Raw genomic sequence first — 15,195 nt, forward strand, 5'->3', positions numbered from 1 at the left:
TTGGCCACTGTGTGAACAGACGGCTGGACTTGATGGACATTGGTCTGATCCTGCAGGGCTTTTCTTAATGTCTTATCCTTCACCTGGCTAGGGTTTCTATCCATCAGGCCTCTTTACATGTCACAAAGTCCTCGTGTTTGTGGACCAGCACACCGGGTCTTCGAAGCAGACGTCCAATAGGTGCATTGTGCTTCTGAGACTCACACGAGCCCTTTTCCCCTCCCCATGGGGAATATGGGCAGAAGCAGCCATGACCTTCCTCTCTGTGCGTTTTTTCTCCTCCTAACTCAAGTGCTGCATACGGCTACTGCCGCTGCTGCTACCAGCTCTCTCAATTGCCTTTTGTGCTTTATTTGAAAGTAGTGAGGTTGTTACAATGGCACCCTTGGCCCTAAAGCCACAAGTGAATGAGTATTTTAAAAAATTGATTAAAAGGAAACGAGCAATTTCGTGGTATATCTTGAGTCACGCGGAAAAGGACTGCCAGTTTTCATGAAAGCTTCTCCGCTTTAAGGATTGTAGAACTAACTTTCTTTCTTTCTTTCTTTCTTTCTTTCTTTCTTTCTTTCTTTCTTTCTTTCTTTCCTTCCTTCCTTCCTTCCTTCCTTCCTTCCTTCCTTCCTTCCTTCCTTCCTTCCTTCCTTCCTTCCTTCCTTCCTTCCTTCCTTCCTTCCTTCCTTCCCTTTGTGATTCAGTTTAGTCAAAATCTGGCTAAACAATTAACCTGTACCATATATCCACCAAACGATAATACTCCAATGCATGAACCACATGCTTGACTGTTGTACTGCAAAATTCCTTAAGTACATACTCAATTCCTGTCTACTGTTTCCATCCCTTGCAATGTTCAACCCCCCATGCACCACCTACATAAGGCCCACAGAACAGAGCCAGCCCCTTGAGAGCTCTTATCCAGCCCGTGAGCCAGCTAGGGTTGCCAACTGCCGGGTACTAGCTGGAGATCTCCTGCTATTACAACTGATCCCCAGCTGATAGAGATCAGTTCCCCTGAAGAAAATGGCTGCTTTGGCAATTGGACTCTATGGCATTGAAGACCCTCCCCTCCCCAAACCCCACCCTTCTCAGGCTCCACCCCCAAAACCTCCCATCAGTGGTGAAGAGGGACCTGGCAACCCTAGAGCCAGCTGAGGCAGCCACCCTTCCCCCCCCCCCCCAATTTGGACTTTTGAGGCATGGCACGGCCCGACCAAGTGACATTTATGTTATATTATATTATATCCGGCCCTTGTAACAATTGAGTTCGACACCCCTGACCTGCACCTTTGTCTTTTATGTTTTTGTTTTCACCTGGTCTTTTCCTCTTGGTATGTATGCCTCTCTGCCTCTTTGTGTATCTAACCTACACAACATTGGCTTCTGAAACCTTTTGCTCCTATTGACACCAGGCTATTGTAGCAAAATGGAAATTGGCATTCATATAAAAGTATGGATCTCCTGAAATTCTGCTTTGCTTTTTAAAATGTCTATTGACTGCAAGAAAGTCAAGCTCCTGAGTCACTTCAAATTACACTGGCAATTATTATTCTACCAATAGTTGCCAAGGTCCACATTAATGACTGTAGATTGCAAGAGGCACCCACACATTCTTGAATTGTTTTACGTTGCATTGGAAATGTTGGTTGTGTGCCTAAGTCAATAGACTTATGTGAGCCAGCATGGCGTAGTGCTTAAGAGCGATGATTTGAAGTGGTGGCCTCTGATCTGGAGAACCGGGTTTGATTCCCCACTCCTCCAAATGAGCGGCGGACGCTAATCTGGTGAACTGGATTTGTCTTCCCACACTGACACATGAAGCCAGCTGGGTGACCTTGGGCTAGTCACAGTTCTCTGCGAACTGGTTAATTCCGATAACGAATGAGACTCTGGCATGCTAACTAGTTATGCGACCCCCGAGCACGAAACGTGGTTTTGGGATCGATCACACGTCCTTGCCTTGTGGACTACAGACGGCGTTGCTGCTTAGCAGAAGACCGTAGACTTTATCTGATGAACCGTGTGCCTGGCTGTTTTATCACGGAATTGTGGAATAGTCACAGTTGCATTTACATTCCAGATTGATTGGGTCTAGTGCGATTTAGCTAAGTCAAGCTTATGTATGGTTGTGTAGTGGTGTATTTTGTGTATTTTGTCTGGGATTTAGATAAATTTTGGCATGTGGTTAATGCCTGAATATATTGATTGATATAAGGAGTAAATAAGTTATGTGGTATTAATAATTAGTTGAGAATTTGTATTGGTTGAAATGTGCATAGGTTATTGTATACTGAGCCTACGTGCTGATCTCTATTTAGAGTTACCACCTGGAGGTCGGCAACTCTAGTAAGGATGTGCCTGTGCAAAACATTTCTGAACTGAACTTTATTTTTGTTTTAGCCTTTGAGGAGGCCGCTTGCCTTTTGCAATCCCGCCGCCGCTTGAGAAAGTGAGTGATCACACAACACTAATCCTAATTGCAGACTCCAAACGCTCTCAGCCGCAGGCTATAGCACACAAGTCCCATTCCCCAGTGACAGTATATTTAGGTCAGATTAAAATAGAGAGAGAGAGAAAGAGAGAGAGAGAGTGAATGGCTCTATTACACTGCGAGCCGCATTAAAGAGAGTCTCCGGGCTTTCGCTTTATGAACTCGACATTTTCTGCAATAAAGAATTTCCTTCCAGAATAAACCAATCATATCTGTATTTATTGTATGTATTTTACCAAGTTGCAAACGCCCGGAAAATGTATATGGGCTTTTAAATGACATAATTGAGGAATAACTTAATATGTCGGGGATGGGAGGGCAGGACGGGCCCTCTTGTAAAATTGAAATACACACGCCAGTGTGTGTTCCCACGGGGGTCCCAAGTCCGTGAAATAAAGACTGCTTTTTAAATCAGTAAGGAGTTGCTTCCCTTTTAAAAAAAAATCATGGAAATTAGATGTAAATGGTATTAATGCTCTGAAGTTTTATGGCGATTTTACTTTAACGTTCGTTATATAGTACAAAGCAAAACAATCCTTTAAAAGTTGTGGCAGCATAATTTCTGTAAAATTAGCAAATGATAAAATGTTATAGATGCTATTTTAATTTTAAGGGGATCTACAATTGGGGGTGGAAAGTGCTGTCAAGTTGCAGCTGATCCCATATGGTTTTCAAGGCAAGAAACATTCAGGGGTGGTTTGCCATTGCTTGCCTTTGCTTAGTGACCCGGGTCTTTCTTGGTCTCCCGCTATTACAACTGATCTCCAGCCAATAGAGATCAGTTCTCTATTGAGTTTCCTGATCAATAACTATCAGTATAGGAGAGCCAGGGTGGTGTAGTGCTTGAGAGCAGTGGAGTCTGATCTGGAGAACCGGGCTTGATTCCCCCCGCCTCCACATGAGCGACGGAGGCTAATCTGGTGAACTGGATTTGTTTCCCCACTCCTCCACATGAAGCCAGCTGGGTGACCTTGGGCTAGTCACACTCTCTCAGCCCCACCTACCTCACAGGGTGTCTGTTGTGGGGAGGCGAAGGGAAGGTGATTGCATGCCGATTTGTTTCTCCCTTCAGTGGTAGAGTAAGTCAGAGTATAAAAGCCAACTCTTCTTCCTCCTCCTCCTCTTCTTCTCCTTCTCCTCATTCCCCATCTCTGCCCTCTGAAAGGTTTGTAAAGGAGGGTTATAATTCAATGTAGATTTCCCTGACACATGAACCAATCAGGGTTACCTTTACTGTTGCATTTTATGAGGTGGCCAAAACTAACAATTAAACGGCTCAGGGAACATTATGCCTCGTGTTCAATTAGGTAGCTCTCTCCCTTCGATATCTCTGAATGCGGGGGGGGGGGGGATGTCACAGTTCATTCTCTTACTATTGCATTTCCACACTGAAAGAGCTAGTGAGCAATCTCTGCTTTAGAATCATAGAGTTGGAAGGGACCACCAGGGTCCTCGAGTCCAACCCCCTGCACAATGCAGGAAATTCCAAACTACCTTCCCCCCCCACACACACATACCCAGTGACTAGAAGATGGCCAAGGTGCCCTCCCTCTCATCATCTTATGCTTATTCAAAGAATCATAGAATCATAGAGTTGGAAGGGACCACCAGGGCCATCAAGTCCAACCCCCTGCACAATGCAGGACATCAACAACTACCTCTCTCCTCCACACCCCTAGTGAACGGAAGATGGCCAAGATGCCCTCCCTCTCATCATCTGCCTAAGGTCACAGAATCAGCATTGCTGACAGATGGCCATCTAACTCTTCTTAAAAACCTCCAGGGAAGGAGAGCTTACAACCTCCCGAGGAAGCCTGTTCCACTGAGGAACCGCTCTAAACTGTTAGAAAATTCTTCCTAATGTCTACACGGAAACACTTTTGATTTAATTTCAACCCATGGGTTCTGGTCTGACCTTCTTGGGCAACAGAACAGAAAACAACTGGGCACCCTCCTTTATTCCCTCCTCTATTCCTTCTATTGGGTCCCCCTTTGGCTTTACCTACTGCGTATAGATTAGGGCACCTTGGATTTTTAAATTAGGTATAGTTTTAAATTGTATTGCAATTGGTTTTAATTGCATTTAACTGTTGCTAAGCTGCTCTGAGCCCAGCCCGGCCAGGAAAGGGAAACATAAAAATCGAATAAATAAATAAATAAATGAATAAATAAATAAATAGAAACCACCCCTTTGGAGTGTCCTGCCAAAAGAAAGTCCATTTAGTACCTTCCTTCCTGGTACTCCATCAACGGCTGAAAGCAGTCCTCTTCCAGAGGGCCTTTACGTTATAACTTTACTATCATCCTGCTGCTGAATTGTGGAGTTTCTGTTTTATGATGCAGAGTTTTACGATGCTGACTTTTGTTTTAATCTGCTGGACTCTGTTGGTTTTAAATTGGTGTTCTCCAATTGACTGGCTGTTTAGAAATATATTATTTATTAAGGATTTATATTGTTTTAAAGTCTTGGGGTAGCTCACCTTAGGGACCATTGCCCTCCCTCTTACGACCAACCACCACACTTCCTTATACTTGTGAGCCAGTATAGGGTATAGCCTTTACAGGGCAATCCTAAAGAGAGTTACTCTGGTCTAAGCCCATTTGTTTCAATGGGTTTAGACTGGAGTAACTCTGCTCAGGATTGTATTGTTAGAGCACCTGATAATGAAGGAGGGGATCCAGATTACCAAATCACCATTCAGTCATTAAGCCTACTAGATAAACTTGAGCCAGTCATTCTTTCTCAGTAGGGTTGCCAACATCCAGGTACTAGCTGGAGATCTCCTGCTAATTCAACTGATCTCCAGGCGATAGGGATCAGTTCCCCTGGAGAAAATGGCCACTTTGGCCAATGGACTCTATGGCATTGAAGTCCCTCCCCTCCCCAAACCCTGCCCTCCTAAGGCTCTGCCCCCAAAACCTCCCACCAGTGGCAAAGAGGAATGTGGCAACCCCATTTCTCAGCTTTACCTATTTTACAGGGTTGTTGTGAGGCTGTCTGGTAGTCTTCAAGCAGAGGCTAGACAAACACTTGTTAGGGATGCTCTAGGCCAGTGGTTCCCAAACTGTGCTCCATGGAGCACTTGGTGCTCCACGAAACATCTCCTAGTGCTCCATGAAGAGAAATGAAAGAAAAATCCTACTGTCATTTGGTTAAGTATGTAGGTGCTAGGTGAAAATTAGTGCTCGTGACAAAGTTCTCTCCTGAAAAGTGATCCATGACTCAAAAAGTTTGGGAAACTCTGCTCCAGGCTGATCCTGCATTGAGCAGAGGGTTGGACTAGATGTCCTGGATGGCCCCTTCCAACTCTATGATTCTGTAAGGATAAGATGGATGAGAGGAGAACCGTCCATACAGCCACCAGATTCTTGGAAGAAGAAAAATACTCAAAATTCGCTAAAGAGATAGTGTAGGTAGACCTCCAAGGATGAGTTCAGTGCCCTGCCAAGGAGGACAGAAAGATGGGTGATGATAGTTGGGGAGGGGGGGATGAACAGTAGATTAATTGTGTTTAAAGAATGGTAGAGTTTCAGTACTACAGCTCATGTGGTGTAGTGCTTAAGAGCAGTGGTTTTGAGTGATGGAATCTGATCTAGAGAACCGGGTTCAATCCCCCACTCCTCCACATGGGCAGCGGACGCTAATCTGGTGAACCGGGTTGGTTTCCCCATTCCTCCACATTAAGCCAGCTGAGTGACCTTGGACTGGTCATACTCTCTCAGCCCCACCTATCTCACAGGGTGTCTATTGTGGGGAGGGGGAGGGGGATGGGGAGGGGGATGGGGAGGGAAGGTGATTGTAAGCCGGTTTGATTTTTCCTTAAGTGGTAGAGAAAGTCAGCATATAAAAACAAACTCTTCTTCTTTCTTCTTCTTCTTCTTCTTGGCAGGATGAAATGTCATTGCTGGGATAAGACCACTTGATAACAGCATTGCAATAGTGGTGAAAGTGGTGATCAGTTTCACCAGCACTTCCTCACCCTGGGGCCCCAAGAAAAAATTGGAACCTCAGGAAACCCACCTTCCTTGGCCCCTAAGTGTGCCACCTTCTAGCCACCAGATGAGTTCTTTCCCACGCTGCTCTGTCAGGCTGTCTTCTCACAGCAGGTCCTGAAACAGTGTGTCACCAGGAAGCTTTGGCCAACACTGACAACTTCAGGAAGATCACCTCCACCAGGCAAGGAGACCTCTTAACTGTAGGTAAGACTGGGTGATGTCACTTTGTTCCTGTAAAGGTTTCCAGGTCTCACTGGTCTCAGCCACTAGGATACAACACATTCTGCAAGTTTTGAATTTGCCTGTCCCAATGTACAGTTAGTACGTGGATGGGAAACCACCGAGGACGAGTAGAGCCTCTATGCACAGGAAGGCAATGGCAAACCACTTCTGCTCATCTCTTGCCTTGGATATCCCATGGTCCTGGGGTCACCGTGAGTTGGCTGTGATTTGATGGTACATAATTCAGCAGCCTGATAGCCCAGCCAAGACTGATCTCATCAGAGCTTGGCTGCTAAGCAGGGCCATCCACTGTTAGTACTTGGATGGGAGACCTCCAAGGAAGACTAGACTAGTGTCACTATGCAAAGGCAGGCAATGACAAACCACCTCTGCTCATCTCTGGCCTTAAAAATCCCATGGTCCTGGGGGTTGCCATGAGTTTGCTATGACTTGATGGTACATAATTCAGCAGCCTGATAGCCCACCATAAAATGATCTCATCAGAGCTTGGCCACTAAGCAGGACCACCCATGGTTAGTAGAATCATAGAATCATAGAGCTGGGTCGTACAGGCCATCTACTCCAACCCTCTGCTCAATACAGGATCAGCCTAGAGCATCCCGGAGAAGTGTACTTGGATGGGAGACCACCAAGGAAAACTAGGGTTGCTATGCAGAGGAAGGCAATGACAACCCCCCCTCTGCCCTCTCTTGCCTTAAAAATCCCATGGTCCTAGGGTCACCATGAGTTGGTTGGGACTTGATGGAAGGAAACAACACAGGGTTGCTATGCAGGGCTATGCACAGGGTTGCTATGCAGAGGAAGGCAATGACAAACCACCTCTGCTCTGTCTTGATAACCCCGTAGTCCTCGGGTCAGCATGAGTCAGTGGTGACTTCCTGGCACACAATTACTATTCCAGGCAAAACATTAACCTTTGTACTCACCTTGAAATTTTACTAAGGGTGACATTTCCTTCAGCTCTACTTCCAACTTCATGGTTCTCTGTTTCTACAGTTAATGGGGAGGGTGGTGGTGGAAGGTAACGCCTGCGGCATACACGGGTTAATGCCTGAAAGATCCCGCCTTAGGGGGTTAGATGAGATGATTTTCAGCGGTATGATTCTCTGACAGGGCGCGCGGTCGCTTCATTGTGAGTCCGACATTCCCCTTATTAACTTCGCCCAAACAGGATTTGGGCGGCGGCGGAGAAGTTCACTCTATTTTACATCTCAATGGCTTCACAGCTGCCAGAGATCATGAATTTGCTTGGAAATGTATGCGTTATTTGACAGAAGCCACCATCAAGGTCTATCCAGTGGCTTTTCGGAGATTAGATTTTATGATTGCATTGACACAAGAGTCTTTTGCTGCACAGGGAGAAAGGGGTGGGGGGGAAATACGCCGGGCTGTTGTCGTAACTGCATGGCTTGATAATTATTTGCTATTAAACTTCCTCGCCGGGGTGGTCTCCAATGCAGTGCAGTGGGGGGGGGGGAAACTAAACTGCAGGGGAAGTTTGCACGCCCAGTTAAGATCTTTATTGCCTCGTGTAAACGGGGCAATTTTGCTAGGTCATGCCTTGTTGTTTTAATGGGTCTGTATCAGCGAATGCAGCAATTCCTTGAGCGATTGCATCGGAAGAGGCATAAATGAACAAAGAGCTCTTTGTCTGATACTGGGGAGGGAGGGGGACAAAGAGGCATTTTCAGACCCAAAGATGTACTATCTGCAGGTAGTTAGGTGTTCCAAACTTGTAGAGTTCTGCTGTCGAACCTGGGAAAGCACCGTCTAGATCTGGCAGTAGATCCAACAGTGCCTTGATCCTTTTCACTATGCTGTTCCACAAGGCACGGTGGGGATTCATCTCAGGGAGAGCTGGCATGGTGTAGTGGTTAAGAGCAAAGGACTCTAATCTGGAGAACTGGGTTCAATTCCCCACTCCTCCACATCAAGCCTGCTGGGTGACCTTGGTCCAGTCACAGTTCTCTCAGGACCCTCTCAGCCCCACCTACCTCACAAGGTATCTGTGGTGGGGAGGGGAAGGGAAGGCGATTGTAAGCTCCTTTGAGATTCCTTAAAGGTAGAGAAAAAGCAGGGTATAAAAATAGGGTTGCCAGGTCCCTCTTCGCCACCGGCAGGTGGTCCTGGAGGTGGACCTGAGGATGGCGGGGTTTGGGGAGGGAGGGACTTCAATGCCATAGACTCCAATTGCCAAAGCGGCCATTTTCTCCAGGTGAACTGATCTCTATCGGCTGGAGATCAGTTGTAATAGCAGGAGATCATCGACGACCACCTGGAGGCTGGCAACCCTATATAAAAAACAACTCTTCTTGTTCCTCTTCCTCCTCCTCTTCTTCTTCTGCTTATTTTACAGACCAAGTCATTGCAACTTCAGTTGCTGGAGTTCAAAGGTTGGTAGAAGAGCTCATTGTGGTGACCATTCTTTCCCTCCAAAACCTGAAACTGGTGTTATTGCCTTAATTCAACCATTAGATGCTGGTATGATGGCATTATAGCACTAATTGACTCAAACTGGGGGAAAAAAAGGCAATACGTTTCTGCTGATATCAGTAAACTGAGGAAGAAGGTGGTTCACGATCACAACAAGCAGGCACCCCAGGCAGAAAGAAACACCTAAATAGTAAGTCTCAATTGATTTTTTTTAAAACTACTCTGTCTTTTCAAATTGAAGATAATTCACAGTGGGTAGCCGTGTTAGTCTGTCTGCAGTAGTGGAAAGGACCAAGAGTCCAGTAGTACCTTAAAGACTAACAAAAATATTTTCTGGCAGGGTATGAGCTTTCATGAGCCACAGCTCATGAAAGCTCATACCCTGCCAGAAAATATTTTTGTTAGTCTTTCAGGTGCTACTGGACTCTTGTTCTTTTCTACTTTTCAAATTGAAGGCAATGACAGATTGGAGGCGAGGGTACTGTTGGTGCGAAAAAGACTGTAATCAGTGATCTAATAGCACTTTTCACTCTTACTAAAATTAGGGAACTATTTCTCCATATTTCTGAGCTGATTAGAACCATTACGTTATAACAGCAATACTAGAAATAGCATAATGGTACAACTGTATAATACCTCTAATTCTATTTTTTTAAAAATAACCTCAACCAGCAATTTAGTGGTTGACAACTAGAACTGTGCTTTTTAACATGTTCCAAAACACATATCCTTAGAACTATCTATATACACCAAAGTAGTGATTATCTGTTTAGGCAGATTTTTTAAAAAGTATTTACCTTTTAAAATGGGAAATGGGGGCAAAGAAGTCATGGTGGAGAAGGAACCAGCTGCCAAAAAAAATAGTGCACCAGCGGAAATTTTTATAGCTGGAGATTTTAATGCTAGGATAGGGAAAGGTGATTTCTCCTTAAGATCAGCCCTTTAGGGTTCCCAGGTCCCTCTTTGCCACCAGCAGGAGGTTTTTTTGGGTGGAGCCTGAGGAGGGCGGGGTTTGGGGAGGGGAGGGACTTCAATGCCATGGAGTCCAATTGCCAAAGCAGCCATTTTCTCCATCTGAAATGATCTCTATCGGCTGGAGATCAGTTGTAATAGCAGGAGATCGCCAGTTAGTAGCTCCAATTGGTAGCAGCTTTGGAAGATCTCAGGGAGAAACTTGTCATTCCCAAGACCACCTGATCTTCTGGCTGAGGATGGCAGGCATTGATCTGAGACCGTTCTGCATGCAAACCACATGCTCTGTCCCTGAGCTTCTGCTCCTCTCCCGAAGACGTCTCTGACTCCGCCAAAACAATTCCACTCGACTTTTATGCCATCATATAAAATGCAATTCTACAACTTGGTTAGTGGATTTTCAATTTCATTAGGTTTCAGAAAGCAGGCCAGGTGACATCATTGAAGGGTAATGCATTTAGAAATCTTGCCCCTGTAGAATACATTGTAAGGACAATTACTGACCATTTGATTTCATAGTCATCGATTGTGATAGCGTTTCCTGTATAGTATATTCAGAACAATATTGACTATTGCATTCTTGAAATTCTGTTTTTTTTTAATTTACAGATTTGTAGATTAAAATCATCTCTACCTTTTTTTTCTGCGACAGAATGAACATTTGAAGTGGCACACATGGGAGGAATGTAGACCACAACAGCAAAATGACGTGAGATATAATTCTGGATGTGTGGCAGAGGTTAGGATAGGCGGAGCTCTTTTTTAAAAGTGCCAGTACTCATATATAAGGTTGGACCGATTTCCCCCCATTCCCCCCATCAGGATTTGTGAAAGCCCCCCCCCCAAAGATCCCAATACTCAGTACTGGTGAGTATCACCATTTCTTTTAAAGTCCTGAGGATAGATAACTAGGCTCTCCAATTGCCTGGTATTGGCAAATGCCTGCCAATCCACCAGGCTGACCACCTCAGTTGGTTGCCAGGCGGAAGAGGGCCAGCTGAAGGCAGGGAGTGACCTAGGGTTGCCAGGTCCCTCTTCGCCACTGATGGGAGGTTTTGGGGGCGGAGCCCGAGGAGGGCAGGGGTTGGGGAGGGGAGGGACTTCAATGCCATAGAGTCCAATTGCCAAAGCGGCCATTTTCTCCCTGTGAACTGATCTTGATCGGCTGGAGATCAGTTGTAATAGCAGGAGATCTCTGACGACCACCTGGAGGCTGGCAATCCTAGAGTGACTGTCACTTCCCGGTAAACCTGGAAGTGACGCAGATGCTCTAGCACTCCCTCCCCCAACTCTACTGTTTCTATAGAGTTTTCAGAGGAGATTCCTAGAGTGTCCCCATTGCTTCTGGGTTTACCCAGAAGTGATGCAGATGCTCTAGCGTACTCCCCCCAAAATTTTATGGAAACCATAGAGTTTTCGGAGGAGACTGCCAAAACATCAGCATCACTTCTGGGTTGCATTGCCCCAGCCCCAGGAAGCTCTTGCCGGTAGCCAGGGGGGACCTGGTAACCCTATAGATAACATAAAGCCCAACAGGAGCTCACCCAGGTATCAGGCAAAGGTTTTTCACTTCACTACTGCCTGGTCCTTTTAACTGGAGATGGTGGGGATTGAACATGGGACCTTTTGCATGCCAAGCAGGTGCTCTACCACTGACCCACAGCCCCCTCCCTGGTCCTTTTACCCTTTATATAAGTGCACCTGCAAATAATATAAAGAGCTAACAATGGTGTATATGGGGGAGCGAGTTCAATTAGTAAAATCATGCAGGAGTGGAAGGACTGAAGTCCCTCTTCCTCCCAACACATTCTCAATTCTAATTTGGCCTCGGTGCAGCAATAATTGAGTTTTTAAAGGTCTTTTTGTGATGACCTGAGATAATACGTTTGACTCTCCCAGGACAAAGGTCGTTTATGCATGTGTACTTTCACTCATGTCCACACACACCCCAGTCTGTCTCAGTTGTTCCTTGGAGTTCTGCATGAGTTTTCCCTCCATTAGAGATGACCTCACTGCCAGCCCTCACAAATCCTAAGACTTCCTATTCTGCTGTTAACCCGATTCTTCCCTCTCCCCTGAGCTCAGCCTGGGTGAAATCCCTGTGCATAAGGCAAAGTGCAGGACTGGCAACCTTGGTTTCGATCACAGCCAATTACAAAGCAGCATGTCCAGAGGTGGGGATTCAAATACTTCCTGCTTCCTGGGAGCTCTTTCTGAGAAGAAGAAAGGCTTTTTAAAACAGAGGGTTGGATTTCTCTCCTCCCCCTTTTCAGATTGCTCCGTTTTTGTTTTATGTACTTAAAATGCTTTTTAAATGCGGCAATTGGTTTTTTTTGGGGGGGAAGGAACTTTTCTCTCACTACAGCCAATTACAAAACAGCATTTCAATGGGCGGTAGGGTTGCCAGGTCCCTCTTTGCCACCGGCGGGAGGTTTTTAGGGCAGAGCCTGAGGAGGGTAGGGTTTGGGGAGGGGAGAGACTTCAATGCCGTAGAGTCCAATTGCCAAAGTGGCCATTTTCTCCAGGTGAACTGATTGCAATCTGCTGGAGATCAGTTGTAATAGCAGGAGATCTCCAGCTAGTAACTGGAGGTTGGCAACCCTAAGGGGCAAGGATTCAAATACTTCCTGATTTGAGCTTGGAGACTGCTGGTGCATAGACCCCCAACAGGAAAGTGTGGGTCCATTGAGCAACGCACCTCAGGTAAAACTCCCAAGCATAAACGACCCTTGAGAGGGAGTCTCAAACCTGGGGGCACGTAAGGACCTGAGTGCTTAAAGGGGAGCAGTGGGTTGCCAATGGCTAAGAAGCAAATTTCAAGTGTCAACTTCACAAATGAATGCTCCCTCTAGGAGTTTTTCCTGTGCAGTCCTTTGGGCTTATGCGTCCTGCTTCCTCACAGACAGATAAGGGGTCACTGGGGGTGTGTGGGGGAGGTATTAGTGACTGTTCTGCATTGTGTGGGGTGGGGGTTGGACTAGATGACCTTGGTGGTCCCTGTCAACTCTATGATTGTATAATTCTATTCTAAGGGGAGGGAGAAGATGGAAGTACTCTCTAGAGTACTCTACAGTTATCCAAGAAGCAAGATCCTTCCCTGACTTGAAGATCTTGTCCGGATACACCTTGAGGAGGAGGAGGAGTAGGAGAAGAAGAAGAAGAGTTGGTTCTTATATGCCGACTTTCACGGCCACTTAAGGGAGAATCAAACTGGCTTACAATCACCTTCCCTTCCCCTCCCCTCCCCAAAACAGACACCCTGTGATGTAAGTGAGGCTGAGAGAGAGTGACTAGCCCAAGGTCACCCAGCTGGCTTCGTGTGCATCAGTGAGGGAAAAAATCCAGTTCACCTTGTTCTTAGTGAAGGGTATACACAGTCTTGCCCCCAAGAAACTTTCATTCTGGCTAAAAAAGCTACATCCAAGAAGAAGATGCCCTGACCTGGATCGCCCACGCTAGCCCAGTCTTGTCAGCTCTCAGAAGCTAAGTCAGGTTGGCCCTGGTTAGTACATGGATGGGAGACCACCAAGGAAATCTAGGGTTGGTTCACAGAGGCAGGCAATAGCAAACCACCTTTGTCCATCTCTTGCCTTGAAAACCGTACCGGGTCACTATAAATTGGCTGCAATGTAATGGTACCAGTATTTTGAGCACCTGACCTGGATGGCCAAGGCTAGCCTGATCTCATCAGATCACAGAAGCTAATCAGGATTGGCCATGGTTAGAACTTGGATGAGAGACCACCAAGGAAACCCAGGGTTGCTACACAGACGCAGGCAATGGCACACATGAAGCTGCCTTATACTGAAGCTGCCTTATATCCTCGGTCCATCAAAGTCAGTATTGTCTACTCAGACCAGCAGCGGCTCTCCAGGGTCTCAGGCGGAGGTCTTTCACATCACCTACTTGCCTAGTCCCTTTAACTGGAGATGCTGGGGATTGAACCTGGGCCCTTCTGCATGCCAAGCAGAGGCTCTACCACTGAGCCACAGCCCCTTCCCTCTGAATGTCTCCAGCCTTCAAAATCCTACAAGGTTGCCATAAGTTGGCTGTGACTCGATGGCGAAAAAGAAGAAGAGATGATTCTTGACAGCAAAATGCTGCCATTTCCTCCAGCAGCTCCTCCAGAAATGGCCCTTTTTATGTAAAGAAACCACCCAGTGAAGCTAATTGAGTTGGCCAAAGTCCACCAGTGGCGTAAATTGGCTTCCCTCCTGCTGACTAAACAGCCTCCGGGCTGTCTAGTGGAGTAACCGAGTGTCACAGCTCAAGGAATGGAGCGATCCCGCTCGGCTGCCGATGTGGAATAATATGCATCCATAAAACATAAAAAAACACACGCGTAAATGCCGGCTGCTTTTTAATTATTCATCCCTCCCCGAACCCAGAGCGCGATAACGTTCCAGAAGCCATGGCGCTTGGTCAGGTTGTTCGCAGGGTGCTCCTTAATGAATATTCGCTATTTGTTTGCTAAGCATAAAACGGAAAATGGAATAAAATAAAGATCTTTGTCAAGGACCATTTAAATGGTAATACGTGGGGTGGGGAGGGGGAATGTTACCAAAGGGTGACCGGCCGTGTCCCCTGTAAATGGTTGATTTCCACTTGCCTTGAACTGGCTGTCTGCCTGAGTTAACACTCCGTACATTCATTCAGGAGGGTTGTGCCAAAGGAACCATATAACGTCCGGGACAGGCGAGAGAGAGCAAGACCATATGTTTGGGTGGATGAGTGAGAAGGGGTAGAAAGAACCATAGATTGGAGAGTTCAGAGTCGGGCTGCTGCGGGCCAGTCCTTTGCCAACATTTTTTAGGGATGAGACCAAATTTTGAAAGCCCTTTGCTTCAGTTTGAGTGCTCCTCCATTGATTCCATTTCTCCCTTGTGCAAAATGCAATAGTTTTGCACCAGCTTCTCTTGGCTCGGGCCAATTTCCCCACATTAAAAATAACCACTTGTTTTTTCCAAGTGATTTTGATGTCAAAATCTAAAGGCTAGATAGATAGATAGATAGATAGATAGATAGAGAGATAGAGAGATAGATAGATAGATAGATAGATAGAGAGA

The sequence above is a fragment of the Euleptes europaea genome, chromosome 4 (genome assembly GCF_029931775.1).
Source record: "Euleptes europaea isolate rEulEur1 chromosome 4, rEulEur1.hap1, whole genome shotgun sequence".
Lineage (NCBI taxonomy): Eukaryota > Metazoa > Chordata > Lepidosauria > Squamata > Sphaerodactylidae > Euleptes > Euleptes europaea.